The following is a 13,462-nucleotide window of genomic DNA, read 5'->3' on the forward strand; positions in this document are numbered from 1 at the left end:
TGCACCCCTCACAGGAGCTTCATCATTATTCTTTCCAGGTCAGCTTGTGTTACCCTTCTCATAAAGAGATCTCCAACAGCACCTACTCATTTCTGACCCCATGCCAACACCTCCCACGGTCACCTCTGAATCCCTCTTCTCTCCCCAGCTTTCTTCGCTTCCCCAGCTCTTATTCCCAGTGCTGGAAGCAGCCGTTTCACACTCAAGCCTTTGCAGTCCTGGGCAGATAGTCCTTGGAGAACAGAGTTGTTAATCTGTGAGCAGATCTGTTGAGCACAAGCAAACCATGATTTGTAGAGCTTACAACTAATTCAAAATGAAACAAACTTTCCTGGAAGTGGCAAATGGCACTTTTTGACAGCAGGACCAAATTTCATGTTCTTTCTTCAATACATGGAGGCTTTTTTCTGTTACAACAGTTTCATGGAATTACTTATTTTCAAAATCTGGGCAAAACACTGTGCTTTCCCCTCATTCTTGGAAATGGTCAAAATAGTTTGGCTGAAACTTTCCAGAGAACTTTAGCCTAAGGCAGACATCTGCCATGGAAAAAATTTTGCCCAAACAATTACATTTTGATGAAACTATAAGCCAAACTACCAGTGCCTTAAGTGCTGGGCTGTGTTGCACGGATAACCCTGGATATGCAGGGGACTTGCACTGGCCGTAGGCATGGTCTGTAAACACTCTGAAGCTTTAGGGTCTTCTTCTCTAGGAAAAGGTAGGGGAGAGCATAGCCACGAGAGGGAGCGCAACTCCTTGCTGTGGCCATGCAGCGCAGCCCTGCTGCTGCCAGCCACACCAGCCCTCCGGCTACCAGCTGTGCTCCAGCTGCGGATGGGTTCTGGTGCAGGCCCTGTGCCCTGGTGAGTCTCACTCAACAAGGTGAATAAAACAACGAAGCATCACAGTATGCTTGTGTCAACGGCCCACCGGCAATGCCAGGCTATTTCGATGTCGGGCGTTTTGTTTTGAAACCACAAACAGTAGGTGAAAAGTGACAAGATTAAAAGAATGCTGGATCTCAGGAGCCTGAATCTGAGCATATGGATGGGTTCTAAAGAGGACCTGGAGCACAGCACATCTGTCCCACCTCCTTGCAGCACCACAGGAAGAGCAGATCCTGATCTTAAATGGCCATTTTACAGCCAGCGATAGAATTCGATCTGCAAAGATCCTGGCCTCCCCAAAGACATGACAGAGATGATGGGCCAGCTCGGGGAATCAGGTCCTCTCACCATGCTTCCCAGCCCAAGAACCTCCACTTGAACACTGGGCTCAGTCTCATTTTCAAAGTGACCAACTGAATGAGGTCAGAACTGCAATGGACTTTTTGCTCCACGTGGGATGTGGAGGGCATGGTACAGGGGACCTATCTGCACCCAAGCAATGCTGCAATTGCTGTGTGCTCTGGGCATGTTTTATTCACCCAGAACTCAGGCCAAATCTGAAATACACCATCAAATCTGACCAAGTTATTGTAATATAACAAGTTATGGCCCAGGAGCTGGGCTGCTAAATCGTGTGCTCATGGCCTGTCCAGGGTGAAGGAAAGTGTGTCAGCTGAAATTGCCACACGTATGGTTTTACTTCACAACTGGAGCATGATAAGAGCTTACACGAGGTCAGCAGCTCCAAGACGGGTTGGTAACTTAGGCTGTTGGGGTAACAGTCAGCAGGAGAGGTTTGAGCCGATGCACTTTTACCTCACAATTTGGGTTGTCTTCCAGTACATACCAGGAGAGTCACAGCAGCTCAGCTGAAGGGCAGCTAACCTATGAAGCCACCATATTTCAGTAGCGTTGGTTCAGGAACATAATGCCACTGAGCCTTGGCAGGCACAGACAGGGAAATTTTGCAGGCGCTGGACCAGCCACAAGAGGGGGATCACAGTGAATGCAAGAGATGCTGAAACCTGTCTGGAAAACATACTGGAGCCCCAGACTTCAGGGGCATGGATCTCCCTGCTCAGGCTGCTTTATCTCCCATTTACAAACCAGTTTCCCTAACAACACCTGATACTTCGCTTAGAATTACAGGTGAAGGAGAACTGCACGTTGTCCAGGTGAAAGCCAAGAACATCTCTTTGTACTAAGTATTTCACATACAGCCTTTGAAAAATACGTGTGTTTATATTGGCCAAAGTGCAAGTCCTTACCCAGGCTAACTCTCACGCCCTACAGCCAGGCCAGAAAACACGCTTTATTCTCTTATCCTGTGACTTTCATTACTGATGTACAGTCAAACACATGAATATCTTGTGCGACCACACAAAGATTACCGGGGACTGCAGGCACAGCCGTTATGGCGAGAAGGACAGGCTCCTAGGACTCGTGCTATCACAGAACCACCATTAGCTGTCGTGGGTATACGAGATGCTGCACAGCCAAGCAGGATCTGTTATGTTCCCTCTCAAAGGGGTGGCAAACAGACACACCAGTCATGGCAACTGTCATCTTGGGTGCGATCAGCCAGGTTTTTAATTGGCTTGCAGATGTTGTGCCCTGGCCATATATATTATTTTCACTTAAGTTTATGTCAGCAGGAACAGGACTCTACTAAATTTATCCCCTGTGCTCAAAACTAACTGCATAGGCCTTGAAGGGTATTTTTAATAGGAGGTAAACCTCATCCACAAACAGTCTCTCATTTCAGGCCTACAAATGAGATATTTTCCAGTCCAGTTTAACTCCAACTCTGCCCCTTCCTTCCACAAGCCCCAAATGACTGTTTTCTCCTGATTCTTTGGTCATTGTGTAAGTGTGATATCCCTTGGCAGAGCCTACAAAAGAGCTGGGGAGGAACACGGTTCCTGCCTATTTGGCTCCTTTTAGGGTTAAAGCCAGGATGGGTTTTGTGCCTAAAGCAACATCCTTCACGCAAATGCCAGTATAACATAAATTGTGCTGGGCTCTGAGGAGAAGCAAATGTCAAAAATTAAGTTATTCTTCTGCTTGACTCACAAATCCAAGTAGCATGCAAATAAAGAGGAGCCATCTGTTCAGTCCCTGGGCCATTTCAAGTTAAGCATCCAGGGCCAGCTTCAGCTCCCAGTTATATCAGGTCAGCCCCGCTGGCTGGCCTCCACAGGACATGCTCAGCCTTGCCCAGAACAGCCTGTCACGGCACAAGTGTCCGTAACCCTTCATGCTCCTCTTGAGCTCAACTGGCATTTTGTCCCTCAAGCTGCTTTCAGCTGCTCACACTCGGATGCACGGTTTCTCTACTTCCATGCAGCTCCCCAAGCAGGATTTTAGGGTTTCTCCTGTTTTAGTTACTTCACTGCATGTACCAGGGTAGGTCACTTGCTGCCCCATGATGCTCTGATATACATCAGAGCAGTTGGTGCATCGATCTGAAGACAGATTTGTCACTGGCTTCCATGGAGCCTGCGCTACACCCGTGGCTGCCTTCCTGCATCTCCACAGACACTTTATTATCATTGACATTAATGTAGCCTTTGAATAGCACACTGAAAATGTAGACCCGCTGGGCTAAACATCGTTGGAGGAAGGCAGGATTACCACCTTGCTTGAGAGAGAAGGCAAAATGAAAGGAGGCCTGACCATACTGCAGATGGGCGCAGAGGTGTTTAGTAATCTGGCCAAGACACAGCCTTTAAGTATTAGTTTGAGAGAATCATCATACCAGGGACAGGTTGCTTTGGCAAAGCCTGGCTGCATAGCTTGAGCTGAAGGACTTGGCCTGTGTTAGGTCCACCAGGTCTATCCCAGCTCTCCCCTTCACTGTGCAAGGCATATTCTAGTTGCAGGAACGACAGCCAAAACTATGCCTGTGCAGCACACGCAGTCCAGCACTGAGCGCCTGTTAATGCTTGAGCAGGTTTAACGTCCACACACCAGGCTGAGATCTACCAGGCATTCATCATCATGGGATAGCGAGGGGACCAGAGCTGTAGCTGTGAGTTGTAAGGCTGCACAAACCTATGGATGAGGAGGGCCCTAGGAGGGAGATACGGTTAGGAGAGGGTGTGGAGTCTGTGCTGGGGGACAGTAATTAACCACAGAGCAGTAGTCTGGGACAGGGTCAACACACGAGCGCTTCCATCTCACTGCAAACTCAGAGCAGGTAGTTTAGGCCACTGTTGACTCCAGATCTCACAAGCCCCAGGTGGGTTGCTGCCCTTCCTCTGTGCTACCCTCCTTCAGCTAAAGCAGCCTGGTTCCAGTGCCTCTCAGTTCCCACCTCTTCTCCAAGGTCCACCTCCTATCCCACCAAAACTGACAGAAACCCCAGGGTAGCTCCAGGGAAGTGACTAGAATTAGATCGCTGTCAGTGCAAGGGGAAAAACAGGAGGCTATCAGTGGAGGAACACTCCCTGCAATCTCAATCTATAAATCATGTAGGAAAGAATCCTATATAGCTTTGTCACTTGTTGAAGGGGCAGCTCCAGACCCAAATCAATGACCAAGTTATTGGAGTAAAGCAAATAATGCTGCAATGACAAGAGCACGACCATTAGATTTCTTGGCTGAATCCTGCACTTGCACAGGGGCACTCGAATGGGCAGCACACCGTGTTTAGAAAGGTCGACACTTCAGAAGCACTGATGTGTATCTGTGATGGATGTGGCAATGTTAATTTGGGGAATGTACTTTTGGTACACCACCTACTTCAAACGGGAATGGCCAGACCCTCCCACAAACGTGATGGAAGCTAGGAGCGAGGTCCTTTTCTCCTGCAAGATGCAGTGGGCTGCCACAGATTGCACTCCCTGAGCCATGGGTTTCCTGCCTGCGCTGCTGGCAGATAGCTGCAAGTGGACTGAGCTGTATCACACTCTGCCTCACGCAGGCTGGACATAATCCAGACTGAGAGAGTCTTGATCCTGGCAAGAGCTCCACGCATGCTTTGGTACCATCCCTCCAAAGTCTGGGCTTAGGGATTTCCCTAACAGGGCCTTGAAGACTTACAGAGCTGGGACGGAGAACAGATGCAGACATGCTGAAGCAACCATGACACACTTGCTGAGGGGTAGCACCAGCAGCTACCTGGAGAGCTTTTACAGTGTGAGTCACTCACTGAGCTCCATCTCATGGCGTATCAAGCAGTATGAATCAAAGACCAAAAACACAGGGCACGTCTTGCCCTACAAAAACACCATCGACCACTTTACTTTTGAAGTAATGATTTGCTATTGATTATGTGCATGAAGATGAGGTAGCTCCCTACCTCTCCTGCCGATTTCCACACTCTCAATCACATTATAATGTCAGAGTTGAGCCCTCTCTATCAGACCTGAGTTACTGCTCTTAGCAGGGGATAAACTTGACACATCAGAAATCTCTGGGCAAATGCCTGAGAGTACTTGTGTTGACTGAAGACCTCCCTAAGTGGAACAAACATGGCAGTAAGGCAGGGGTGGCCACACCTTCCTGACCCTATAAACCACATGCCAAAGTCTTCACAAGTCCTACAACCATGAGAGCTGCCAGACATGCCTTGGAGAGCTAGGTGGGGAACATGGTCTAGGAGCAGGGTGCTCATGCAACATAATTCCCAGGTGCTGCAGCATGTTCAAGTTCACTGATCTTTCCTGCCATGGGAACGTGAGTCAAGTGCCAAGGACGACCACAGCACAGGCGGTGTCCTCGATGGCTGGGATGCAGTCCTGCTGGATCTGAAGAGGGCTGGCTGGCAGGGCCAGATGGTGGTAAAAAGGAACTACCAAGAGTCCCAGGCAAAGTGAGGGGGTGAACTGGGTCCAAGATCCACTTGGGAACACCAGGAGCAGGACTGGAAACAAGGCCACAGTGTAGGTCTGGCACTGATCCAAGACACAGGACCACAGGCAGGACTACAAATAGGTCCTCCTACAGCACAGCTCAGGCAAGGTGCCCATGTCTGAGCTTAAGTAGAGCCTCTGGACTAATGAGTGGAGGATGAGGCTGGTCAGGGAAATTAAAGCTGATTAGTGCACTCGGGACCCTGACACAACTAGACGCAAAGTGGAGCAAGAAAAGTTTTAATTCTATTTTATCCATTTCTAATCTCAGGCCAAGGTCTTCTTTGGTTTGGTCCCATCTCAAGTTTGCCTGTGGCTGGGCAGGAGAAGAAAACAATGACAAGCAGATACAAGTGGCACTTTCTGCCTCGTGTCATGCCTTGTCTAAAGCTGCCTTTCCTTGTAGCCTCTCACCTGCTCAGCTGGTGAGTGTTTGCCAGACAAAGGCGTGCAGGAGTCCTTAGTGCACGTCTGTCTTGTGTCATGCACCCTCTCCAAGATGCTTTTGCTGCAGTGGGTTTGGATGCTTGGGAAGGCAATACCATCTTGATGGATTTTTGAAGGCAGGATATGTACTGGGGAGATCAGGGGGTAGCATCACATTGCTCCTGTCAGTGTGTTTTCCACAAGTTTGTTATTTTAAAAATAATCAGGTGCTAACTCTGGATCTAGAGAACAAGATATAGCTTGGGGTCTTTCCATAGGGGACAGAGGGGATTTTCTCTGGGGAGGCTTCCAGCTGCATCGCATCCTTCCTCCGGATGAAAAAGGGCTGCTGGATCTTCAAGGCTGCCCACTCCCACCATCCTTCCTCTCAAAAACCACAGGATACAGAAGACTCATAGCTCTATCACACGACAGCTCTCTGCGGTTCTTTGGTGGTGATCCCCAAATCCTGCCTCCGCGTTCTGTTGGGAACACACGTTGCTCCATCAGCAGGGAAACGTCACAGCAGCTGTTCCTGCCCTTTCCTTTCTGCTTTAAACTTTCTCTTTAAGTTTAAAATTAAAAATGCACTAGTAATGAAGGATTTCTATTGAAATTGAGAATTTTGACTAAGGCATTCAGAGTCTGTTCCCAGGCTGGATCAGCAGTTAGCAATGGTTATACTTGCTGAATCAGAGTACAGCTGCGCCAGGGTCCTCCACCTGAAACAGATGGATTGCAGAACAACATACCCTAAGGAGTAGCTTGGAATGGTGTTTCATTGAAAATGTTTGATGCAAGTTTGCTGCATCCACAGAAATCTGGGAAAAGAGCAGGCAAATATGCTGGAAAAGTTCTAAATGCCCACGGGGAAGACACCTCCCCAAATAGCTGATATTGAGGGTGAAGACTCAATGACTTAAGAGTTTAAGCTGACAATGTTCTTTCATGACTCAGCATCGTGCTGACTGCTCTCAGGGATCCGATGGGAAAGCATGGAAGTCTGAGGATGGGATAGACTGCCAAAAAAAAAAAAAAAAAAAAAAAAAAAAAAGTGATTTTGGCTAGGTCTGACTTAAAAAAAAAAAAAATTCCCAAATCCCCAAAACAGCCTGCCAAAGAAAACAAACATCAAAAAAATCCCTGCTGTCAGGACCTCAGTATTTTTTACTTTGGAATACCAGATTTGGGAAAAAGTTGATAAAATGTATAAAGGAGGCTTCTTGCTATCCTAATTTCGTGGACTGAGCTGGATTTAGGTGCATTCTTTGTCTGCTTTCTCCGCAAGTCCTATTTTTTTCCCTCACAGTCCAACTCTTGAGAGGCTGAGGAGTGATACAGGATCATCCCCCAGTTTTGTCACACTGGCTTCAGCGATGTCAGTATAACCAAACACAGGGCAGGTGGCAACCTAAGCTTGTGTCCACATGGACATGGACGCTGATCCTTTCAGGAAGATATTTTTTTCCCTCAGATGAAAAACTTTTTATCTTAGATTCCCTTTCCCAGCACACCCGAGAAGGCAGGCGGACAGGGGTAATTAGGAAGAGGATTAAGGGGGGATCCAGACCTGCTAGATCCCCGGGAGGGCCAGGGCAATGCTGTGACACTCCCCATGCCGCCATGTCCTTGCCTGTGCGTCCTGGGGGTCTTGGATGCTGGAGCAGCGCTGCCAGTTTGCGGTTTTTTTCTCTCTAATGGTTTATTTGGCTGGAATTATTTAATAGTTCAGGACACGACTGGGTTTTTTCCCCTTCAGTTTTTCTCTAGAGGCCATGGCATTTGCACACTCAGCCTTGCAAACCTCCTACAGCCACCCTCATGCCAGTGGCAGCGGGGTGAAGGTGGACACCCGCGAGTTCCCCCTTCCCAGCACCGTCTTCCCCAAACTCTGCCCGTTTGCCGTGACAGCGCCTGATGCCAGCCCTCAGCCCAGCCCCTGGGCAGGCTCTCTCCCGCTCCCTCAGGCACAGCCTGCGGCGGGGCTGAGGGGATCGCGCCTCCACGTCCCGCCCGTGCCCCCCGGCGACAGCCCCCGCTCGTACTGGTGGCCGCCACCTCCCCTCAGACAGCGCCGAGGGCCGCGAAGGGAAGGCGGGCAGCGGTCCCCGCCGCCCCGGCCCTGAGGCGCAGGGGAGCGGGCTGCGCTCAGACCCCGGGGCGCCGCGGCCAACCCGCTCCCCTCAGGCGGCGGCAGGCCCCACCCCCCCTTTACGATTGGCTGTTCCGCCCGCCCTTCCACCGTTGATTGGCTGCTCCGCCCGCCTGTCCGCCGCGGTTTGTTTGGTCGCGTGGACCTGTCAAGCCCGCCGCGGGGGGGAGCAGGGAGGGAAGGGCGCCCCCCCCCCCCCCGCGCCGGTCCCACGTGGCAGCGCCCGGCGCCCCGACGGGGCGGGCGGGACGGCGGAACCCTCCGTCCCTCCCCCCCCCCCCCCCGCCACTCCCCGGTGACCTCCCCCCTCCGGCGGGGGTGGGACCGCCCCGGGCTGCGGCGGCGGGGGCGGCGGCGGAGGGGGGGCGAGACGCGCTGAGGGGAGGGAGCGGGCTACCGACATCCGGGCCCTTCGCTCGCCGCCGCCGGGAGCCGCCGGGAGCCGCGGGTCAGCGCCGCCACCGCCGGACGGGGCGGGCGGGCAGGCGGCTGCCGGCACGCAGGTGGGTCCGTGTCCCTGTCGTGTGTGCGTGTGTCTGTGTGTGCCCCCCTCAGACGCCACCGCCCTGAGGGACGGCCACCTCCCCGAGGCACCGCCACCCCCTTGGGGTGCTGCCCGCCCTGAGGTGCCGCCCGCCTGAGGTACCGCCGCCCCGTCCCGTCCCACCGGCGGCGCCGTCGCTCCCCCCGGGGCTTCCTCCCTTTTAATTTCGTTTTAGACGGTAAGTTCCTTATTTTATTGCATCTTCCCAAAGCGCCCCATTTCCTCCCACCGGCATTCCCGTGGCGCGGCGGGGGGACGGCGACACACACGGGGTCCCCGGTTGCCGACTTCACCGACGGGGGGAGCGGAGGGGTGCACCGGCGGGACGTGCCCCCCATCCCCCCCCCCCCCCCCCCCAGTTCCATTCCTCCCCGCCCTGCGTCGACCGTCCTGCGTGGGCAGGCGCCCCCCCCATCCCCCCATCCTCCCTTCCCCCCTCCCAGGGACCCGGCGAGGGCGCCCGGTTCTGCCGGCCGCATCCCGGAGAGGCAGCACCGCTCCCACCGCCGCTCCTAGGTCTACTGTCCTCACCCCCGTCCCTCTTTTTCTTCAATAATAATAATGATTATTTTTAAAATTTGTCGTTGATTAATTATTATTCTTCATTTTTATTGTTATTTTATTTATCGTGGCAAAACTTTTGCTGGAGTTCCTGCTGCCTGCGGTTGCTCACGCCGCAGCCGGCGCGCACGCAGACTGAGAGTATCAGCTTTTACTTCTAATTAAAGACAGGAGACAGGCTGTGGGGGGCGACCCCATCACTTCTCCTCTGCACCTTCTACTGGGGGGGGACAGGGACCAGGCGGCTCAGTTCCCCCCCGCGTTGGGGACTCCTCGATGGGTTTTTATTCCCGTTATTTCTCCGGCTTCTGCCTGAGCCCGCGTAAGGAGGCGGCTGTGGCTTGCGCAGGGGGGTTAAGGTGGCACCTCGGGCGAGGCGTTGTCACCGCTGATGCGTGTTACCGTGTCACTTAGGTTTGCCTGGCGCGATCCCCCTTCCCTGGATAACCCTGCATCCTGGCTCCCCAGCAGCAGCACCGAGCCTCGGAGATGCGGTACGTCTGCCAGCGCGTGGTCCTGCAGCGGGCAGGAGTGGGGCTGGCTGCCCTCTGAGCAGGCTGCCCGGGGGAGGGGGACCTGGGGGGCTGCCTGCATGCGAGGGACTAGTGAGCACCCCTGGGATGGGCTCAGCGTGGGGCGAGCATCCCTGGGGTGGGCTCAGTGCAGTGTGAGCATCCCTGGGACTGGCTCAGTGCGGGTGTGGGAAGTGTGGGGCGAGCATCCCTGGGACGGGTTCAGTGTGGGGTGAGCATCCCTGAGATGAGCTCAGTGTGGAGTGAGGATCCCTGAGACGGGCTCAGCCTGGGTGCAGAGAGCGTGGGGCGAGCTTCCCTGGGTTGAGCTCAGTGTGGGGCAAGCATCCACGGGGTGTGTTCAACCCAGGTACGGGGAGCATGGGGTGACCATCCCTGGAATGGGCTCAGCCTGGGTGCAGGGAGCGTGGGATGAGCATCCCTGGGATGGGCTTAGTGTGGGGCGAGCATCACTGGGATGCCACAACCTGGGTGCAGAGAGCGTGGGCTGAGCATCCCTGGGGACAGGCTCAGTCCTGGTTCAGGGAGCGTGGGGAAAGCATCCCAGCCAGCGTGGGTGCATTGCCCCCTCCCGCACCACTGGCAGCAGTCCTACCATCCCCAAATGTCCCCTGGCCGCACATGCTGTGCAGCAGGAGGGGGAGCTCGCACTGCGCTGGCTAAAGAGGATGGGGAGCTGTGCAGGACAGAGGTCACCAGCCTGTGTGGGCTCCTGGGAGCCCCCCTCTTTCGCATGCAAGGGGAACCCCCTTCCTCTGAACCCCCCTTTCCGCCAGCCCTCGCCGCAGCTCTGGCTCTGAATTTCCTCCAAGCCCTCCTTCCCATATTGTGCTATTGATTGCTGAGCTGAACTTCCTCCTGAAATCATTAAAGCTTAAAAAATTGATGGCACAATAGAGCCCTTTATTAGCCACATAACTTTTCTGGCTTTCTTCCTTTCTTCTTAATTTTTTTTTATTATTATTTTTTTTAATCAACACTAAAGGGCAGAGCCTGAGCTCAGATTTATGTCCTGTGTCCCTGTGAGAGCTGAGTAGCATGCCCTCCTCCACCCCAACTACCCATCAGCACAGCTGTGCTGGGCTATTTATTAGGAAAAATGGCAAAGAAGGAATCGATGTGTGCAGGTTTATTCTTTTCTTTTAATCTCAGCCTCCTCTCTTCGCAGCCTGCAGATAGGTCTATTTATTTATGCTCTTATAAATAAAAATATTTGAACAGGGACTGTAATATTTTATTTCCTGTCGTGCTCATCCTTCGGTCTAACGGCAGCTGAGTTCTTGCTCGGTATTAACTTACCATTTTAGTAACAGTTGAGTTTTCCTAAAGGAAATCCCTCCGGGCCGGCCATTACTGTGTCATTGTGTAACACAGGAGAAAGATGGATTACCTGGATGGATCTCCACCAGTGTGACTTCTCCAAGTGACAGACTTTGGCTAATCCACCCCCGCTCCCCTTGCCATCGTTGGGATGGGTTTTATAGCTTCTAGGAAATATTTGCAGTATCTCCAGTGTGCGATTGTAAATACAGGTGCAGATTTGCCAGGTGGGACTGTTGGCAGCATGTGAAACCTCAGCTCCTGGAGTCAAGTCAGCCCCCTATGAGTTTTCCTTTAGCAGAGAATAAGAAGGTTTTACTTTTTCTGGTTATTCAGAGAGGTTTTGAGATGTGCTTTGAGTGTGTCTGGATAGAGAAGAAAGAAGGAAGGGAAAAAAGAATGTACATTTATGTGTGTGAGTGTGTATGGGCATAAAATAAATCACACAATTTCGAAGGCAATATAACATTTTGTTGAAGGATCCCTTAGTGATCCTGTGCCAGAGCAGGGACTGAAAGTCATGTAGAGGGGATGCTGCCTCGCTGCGTGGCCTTGGGCCAGTCATTTGTCTTTGCTGCAGTGTCAGTATCTCAGGAGTGTGGCTGCCTGCGCTACCCGTGTTTTCAGCTAGCCCTGTCTCAATGCTGCGTGCTAGCCCCTTCAGCCTCACCATAATTTTCATGTGGCTCTTGCACCCTGTTATTTTTAGGGTGCTGTATCAGGGGTGAAACCCTTAGGTGTAAAGCATCCCCCCAAGAATGCTTCTTTCCTAGGACAGGAACAATAGTTGCATCCCTCCGCGCTCCTCATTTTTCAGAACATCAGCTTGGTTCTGGGTAATGCTGACTGCCCTGCATGCCCCCTTTTTGTCATCGTTACAGAATATTTCATGCTGCTGCTGAAAGTGATGAAGCTATAAAACAAGAATAGCTCTGAGGGGTTTATATTTGCAGATGACACCAAGCTCAGTGGTGCGGCTGGTGCCTGAGGGATGGGATGCCATCCAGAGAGACCTGGACAAGCTCGAGAAGTGGGCCTGTGTGAACCTCATGAGGTTCACCAAGGCCAAGTTCAAGTTTCTGCACCTTGGTCAGGGCAACCCCCAGTATCGGTGCAGGTGGATCTAGTCCAGCCCCCTGCCATGGGCAGGGACACCTTCAGCTGGATCAGGTTGCTCAGAGCCCGTCCAGCCTGGCCTTGGATGTTCCCAGGGATGGGCCATCGGGCACCTCTCTGGGCCGCCTGTGCCAGTGCCTCACCACCCTCAGCGTAAAACATTTCTTCCCTCCATCTAGTCTGAATCTCCCCTCTTTGAGTTTAAAACCATCCCCCCTGTCCTGTCACTACAGGCCCTGCTAAAAACTCTGTCCCCATCTTTCTCCTAAGCCCCCTCTAAGTGCTGGAAGGCTGCAGTAAGGTCTCCCCGGAGCCTTCTCCTCTGCGGGCTGGACAACCCCAGCTCTCCCAGCCTGTCCTCCCAGCAGGGCTGCCCCAGCCTCTGACCATCCCCGTGGCCTCCTCTGGCCCCGCTCCAGCAGGTCCATGTCCCTCCTGTGCTGAGGACCCCAGAGCTGGATGCAGCACTGCAGGGGGGTCTCACCAGAGCAGTAGAGGGGCAATTATAAAAGGATCTGAGTTTGCCTAGACCGGGGCTTTGCAAGTACCAGAACTACGCGCCTGAAGGCATATTTAGGCAGCTAAATGTATGTGAAACCCTGCTCCTCCCTGGCTCACCCAGACAGAACATTCCTGATGTCCCAGCCGCTGTCCCACCATGGCAGCATGGTCTCCTCGGCAGCAAGGACTCTCCGTTCTCTTCTCCTGCCACTCTCCAGCAGCTTATACAATTTTTTTGGCACTTTTCCCCAAAGTCATTATTACGGGTAATGTGGTTTGTTTGTTTATGCTTTTTGGTTTTAATTATACTTTTTTTTTTTTATTATTTATTGTGTCTGAAAAGCTCCAGGGCTTCCTTTCCCCTCCCCACTCCCAGATGGTCGCCTAGAAAAAAAAAGGAAATATTAGAATAAAAAAGGAAATAGTTTGGTTTCTGTAATGAATGAAGTTTGGCTTTTCCAGAGAGGATGTGGTAGAGAAAAAGGGGTGGGTGGGATGGGGGGTGGGGAAGCGGCAGGTGTGTTTGGAGGGAAGGGTGTGCCCTGCCGTGTATTTTAAGCTCT

General features: G+C 52.5%; 1 protein-coding gene across 6 annotated transcripts in view; it reads left to right on the top strand.

Annotated features, from left to right (window-relative positions):
• Nucleotides 1-8,750: 8,750 nt before the first annotated feature.
• The window catches only part of ZBTB7C (zinc finger and BTB domain containing 7C), a 160,119-nt gene continuing 155,407 nt past the window's right edge, over nt 8,751-13,462 (top strand). For 4 of the 6 annotated variants that reach the window (XM_080371556.1, XM_080371555.1, XM_080371558.1 and 1 more), the window contains exons 1-2: nt 8,751-9,046; nt 9,844-9,923. The gene's annotated coding sequence lies outside the window, so the exon portion shown is untranslated. Of the gene's footprint in view, nt 9,047-9,843; nt 9,940-13,462 lie in introns of all 6 variants that reach the window. The other 2 variants (XM_080371559.1, XM_080371560.1) reach the window with 1 other exon arrangement.

This window comes from Falco punctatus (assembly GCF_963210335.1).
Source record: "Falco punctatus genome assembly, chromosome: Z".
Classification (NCBI taxonomy): Eukaryota; Metazoa; Chordata; class Aves; order Falconiformes; family Falconidae; genus Falco; species Falco punctatus.